Raw genomic sequence first — 5,949 nt, forward strand, 5'->3', positions numbered from 1 at the left:
AAAAAAAAAAAAAAAATTGCATGCATGAACTACGTTGGGACCTGATCCTCCTACTAAGAGGTACGTAGGCAATCTCCCTTGAGATTCGGTCCACATTTTGATCTACTACATAACGGTCCGCATTTTTATCTACATGCATCATACATCACCATAGTTAAATACTGATTGAAAAGTTAGGTGTCTCTTTCATACATTGACATTCGCTTTTCAAGCTCTGCCAATGAGGGGCATTTTGTTGACACCCATTTTGCAACCCGTATTTAACCTCACATAGAGGGTAAAAGGGTAATTTTGTATTGAAAATATGCATCTTGATTCTGGCCATTAGATCCTTAATCTTATTTCACTAAAATGATCTTGATGTTGTAACGATCAAATCAACTGGTCATAAGCCTTAATCGGACCACTAGATTGAAAGTTATCATTAAACCAAGTTTTAATGACTAAGATGCATTACACAAATTTAGTCCTATTATATGTGATTGTGAACAATTGATTTTAATTGGTTATAAGTGTAATCAATTTGAGATCAATGACGTGTCATAATTTGATTGGTTAGGACTACATTTTATGGTGAGGTTGCATACACTTAATTAATTAGATAGTTAAACATTAATTATTCAATGAGTAATTTGTGCAATTATCTTTTAATTAGAGTAAATTTAGAATCAATTAAGTCTGAAATGGGAGTGATTGGAGCCGTTTAATGTTAATTGGGAGCTAATTTGAGACCTATTAATGTTAAGGCGTAAATGCACTTTTAGTCCCTAGATTTTGACATTTTTCCATTTTAGTCCCTACTTTTTATTTTTTCCACTTTTAGTCCCTAAAACCAATTTACGCGTTTCATTTTAGTCCTTTCCGTTAGTCAACCGACGAAAATAGCTGAGGTGGCAGCTGGAGCAATTAAAATATTATAAAAATGCCACGTTACCCATGACATATCAGCATATAAATTTAAAAAATTAATTTATTAATTTTAACTAAATAATAAAAATAAAAACAGAATTAACCCCAGCAACCAAGATTGTTCTTCATGTTCTTCATATTCTTCCTAAATCAAATCCAGTAACCAAGAACTCAAACCCATCACAAGAACACAAACCCAACAACCTAAGAACTCAAACCCAGATCACTAGGACATAAATGAAAACAAGAAGAAAAAACCCAAATTCAACACTTTAGAGATCATCAAACCCAGCACCATCAGATCTACCACAAATCAATTTCATCGAATTCTTCATGTTCTTCCCCAAATTCTAACATAATCAACACGAATTCACAACAAATCAAACCCATAAACCCAGTTAAAAAACCAAACCAGATTAAGAAACCAATCACAACAAACCCAAATCAACACAATCAAACCCAAACCAACACAACCAAACCCAGATCTGACTACCAATGACCGACACAATCAAGCCACCACCACCCCACCGATCATTCAACAAACCCACGCCAAGACGATGGCTGAGATTGGCGAGCTCCATTGTGGCCAAGACTGGGACGAAGGCTGAGACCGGCGAGCTCCATTATGGCTGAGACGGAGGCCGAGACCAGAACGAAGGCCGAGATCGAGACCAGGATGGAGGCTGGAGTTGAGACCAGGATCAAGACCAAGACCTTCCTCTAGATCTGCTCCAAACCGCAGGCCTCTTTCCTTTAGATTTGCTCCAAACTGCCGACCCCCTTCCTCAGATCTGCTCCAAACCGCCGGCCACCTTCCTCAGATCTACTCCAAACCTCATCTCATCTCATTCTCTCCCTCTCTCTAAACTCTTTTTTTGGGTAGAGCTCTCTCTAAAATTAGATCATGATTTTAGAGTGAGCTCACTTAAAGAAAAGTAAATAAACTTAAAGTCAAAATGATCTAATGATAAATTTTTGTTTGGGTTGGTTGAGACGAGAGAATAGAGTTTGAGTTTGATATGATTTTTTAAATTTGGTTTTAATTCTATGAATTTTAGTTTTTAATTCTGTTTTTATTTTTATTATTTAGTTAAAATTAATAAATTAATTTTTTAAATTTATATGCTGATGTGTCATGGGTGACGTGGCATTTTTATAATATTTTAATTGCTTCGGCTGCCACCTCAGCTATTTTCGTTGGTTGATTGATGGAAAGGACTAAAATGGAACGCGTAAATTGGTTTTAGGGACTAAAAGTGGAAAAAATAAAATGTAGGGACTAAAATGGAAAAAAGTCAAAATGTAGGGACTAAAAGTGCATTTACGCCTAATGTTAATTGTGCTGAAACCATTTTCTAACAAATGACCTTTGCTCACCATTTCATCGATATCTCTCAGAATATTTTGAATCTATGAATGAGATTAATTTTTCCATAAACTGGACATCCAGGGCTTCAATTTGAGCATAAGAACGAGACAATTTCGATCAGAATCGAGTCAGATATGATTTTTTGAAGTTGGCTCTACAGGCTGTTACAGCAGCTACGGGAAAACCAAATTTTGGCTTGCTCCTCACTCCCATCAATCTTTCCATTTAATGCACTAGATTTTTCCCAAGGCTAAAATGAGGTCTAGGTTTATGATTCTTTGTCAACCCTCATTAATGGCCTTCTATTCATATTCCCTCCACCACTTCTATATAAACTCTCCATCTCTTTCATTCCAGAGCACACAAAGATCCCCTCTCTTCTCCTCTTTTGAGTTCTAGTGATGTTGAGTAGTTTTGTCATATCTTGGTCTTCCTGAGACTCAAGGTATTGAATGAGACTCACTCTCCCTCTCCTAGTTCTTCTGTTTCCCTCCACCCTTAGGACCTCCACCAAGAGTCTCCTCCTCCACCGTATGGATCTTGCATGAAGGTATAATCCATTTTCTTAACTTGTTTTTTGTGTTGTCATGATGAGAATTTAAGATTAAAGCATGATAGTAATTATTTGAATCCTCTTGAATATGTTTGAATGTTCTTATGTGTTCTTCACATGTTCTTGATTTTTCATCACATGTTCATGCATAAATACTAGTTTTGGTCTTAAATCCACATCAAAAATATGAAAAACATGCTTGTTTCATAATTCTTTCAAGTCTTTGAATCTAGGATATCACCGTCCACACACATTCACTAGAATTTATTTTTCAATCCAAATGAAGTGCTTAATAAATTGAATTAGGGTTTATCACATGCACACACTTTAAATTCAACATGCAAATTGATTGATAACATATTGGATGATGTGATATGAATGTTGGCCACCATAGTCTAGAAGACCGATTTCACTGGGCAAGGAGAGTGCCTAATATCTTCCCACCTTGTAACATAGCCTCCGAACTTACATCAAGGGTTAGTAGATCAAATGCTTATCCTTGTAATTTTCAATTTCTAGATTGTAACTAGAAAACAAAGCCATGTACTTTATCTTAGATTGTATCTAGGACCAAAGCCATGTAATTTCCTATGTTCAATGTAAATTCAAATTTCAAATTAATAAAATGAGGAATTTTTCAATTTTGGTTTTCTTATTTATCCCAATAATTAAATAAGTGGCGACTCCATCCTTAGTCTAAAAGGAAAGATATAACTAGTCGAACCTTCATTTTGAGAGGCAATAACACGACTCCACCCATTCACGTGAGTTTGGCTCAACACACTCTAAAAAAGGGGGCCAGGGGCGTGGTCTCTCACACATATAAAACACTTGTAAAGCTTGATATGTTAATACATAAGGTTCATCAATCAATTGATCACCCGTGTGTATTAATCGTGAAAAATTGACAATGGGAAATCTAAACTCATCTTTTTTGTATCCTTTTTCACTAATAACGTCAACCCATTGACATTTGAATAGTACATATCGATACTTGTTAGAGTAGTTCAACTCAATAATATTGATTAGTACACCATAATAAGTAGCACCACCTTCACTAACAACACAAACTCCACTATTTTCAGTTTTCTTAGTTGTCTCAGAGTCTTTGGTGCGAAGCTTTAAACTATTTATAACATAACGCTTGAACTATTTTGCTTCATTATCTAGATATCAAGCAAGCCATATGACTTTATCAGAGAGTTTCTTTTTCTTAGATGCATCCATTGACATCACCTACAATAGACAATAACGTTTATTATAAGTATGCTATCTAAAGTATTACAACTAAGTTTTATATATAGACATTGACATCACCTATCCTAGACAATAAAGTTCTATATATATGCTTTACTTACATAGTTCCTAAACCAGTTGCAGAATTTCTCCATGTGTTGCTTTTGAATAATATCATTGGTTACATGAAAAGGAGAATTAGCCTTGATCTCCGCTATGTGTACACTATGTAGACAAACGTGTTAGTGTTAATTTAGAGTATTGTACTTAAATGCCATGAAAGGATACGTAATGACATATTACTTACTTGCGAATGGGGTGATTTCTTCACAATTGAATAGCACATAACGATGTGCTTGGATCCATGAATTTGAATCTAGTATAATGCTCAACATTCCTCTGCTATATACCCTTCTGCAATGGAGCATTCTGGATAAGTTTTTTTATGCACGTAAGACTTAAGTCTTGACAAGTACCTATTGGAAAATTCAAGATCAACAACGGAAAATTGATAAGTTAAACAAAACCAAATAGACCAAGTTACCGTATGTGTTACCTCTCTATGGGATACATCCAATGATAATGAACTAGGCCATCAACTTTGGCTTCGCTAGCCAAATGCATGACTAGATGTACCATCACTGTAAAGAAAGAGAGAGAGAATATCCTTTCCAATTCACACAATGTCAATGAAATTTTTTTCTCAAGATCCCCAAGTTCATCCATTTTTAGTACTTTGGAACATATCTCCCTAAAAAAACAAGATAAGTCTAATAAATGCTTACTCACTTCAGGGGACAAAGATCCATGTATTGCTATCGAAAAAAGTTGTTGCATTAAGATGTGATTATCATGACTCTTCATCCCACTAATCTTGCGCTCTTTGAGTTTAACGCAATATGAGATGTTTGAAGAATATCCATCTGGCGCTCTTACATACTTCAAAACTTGCAGAAAACCATATTTTTCACTAGCATTCATATGGTAGCAGGCATGTGGCATACGTGTTTGATCATTCCCAACCTTTTCCAAGTGAAGTTCACTTCTTATACCCATATCCTTTAAGTCTTGACGTGCCCTCAAGTTATCCTTTGTCTTGCTATCTAAGTTCAACAATGTGCCTATTATATTATCGACTACATTCTTTTCAATATGCATCACATCAAGATTATGATGCAACACATGGTGTTCCCAATAAGGTAAGGTGAAAAATATACTTCTCTTCTTCCACATAGTTAAGGCTTCCTCCCCTCTTTTTCTTTTATTGGGCAAATTAACTGTTTTCTTCCCAAACACATGATCGGCTATAGCATTTGTTTGTAACATGATTTTTCCTCCGGATACTATAATAGGAGCTGATCTCGTATCAACATGCCCATCAAATGAATTTTTTTGCTTACGGAATTTATGATCACTATCCAAGAATCGCTTATGTCAAATGTAATTAAATTTCCTTTCATATCTTAACCAACGAGACTAACTATCATAGTTACAAGGGGGACATAAAAGAGCACCTTTAGTGCTTTAACCCAAGATATCACCATATGTAGGAAAATCATTTATGGTCCACAATAATGCAGCATGCATTTGGAATGATTTTTTGGAAGACACATCAAGCATTTCTACTCTAACATCCTATAACTCCTTTAGTTCTTCTACTAAGGGTTGCAAGTACACGTCTATATCGTTCCCGGGTGAGGTTGGACCGAGAATCAATAATGATAGCATGGAAGAAGACCTTTTCATGCACATCCATGGAAGAAGATTGTATAGGATCAAAATGATAGGCCATGTACTATGAGTACTACTCATATTTCCATATGGGTTGAATCCATTGGCTGCTAATCCAAGCCTCACATTACGAGGCTTGAATGAGAACTCT

This window comes from Quercus suber, unplaced genomic scaffold, assembly GCF_002906115.3.
Source record: "Quercus suber isolate HL8 unplaced genomic scaffold, Cork oak 2.0 scaffold_401, whole genome shotgun sequence".
Taxonomy (NCBI): domain Eukaryota; kingdom Viridiplantae; phylum Streptophyta; class Magnoliopsida; order Fagales; family Fagaceae; genus Quercus; species Quercus suber.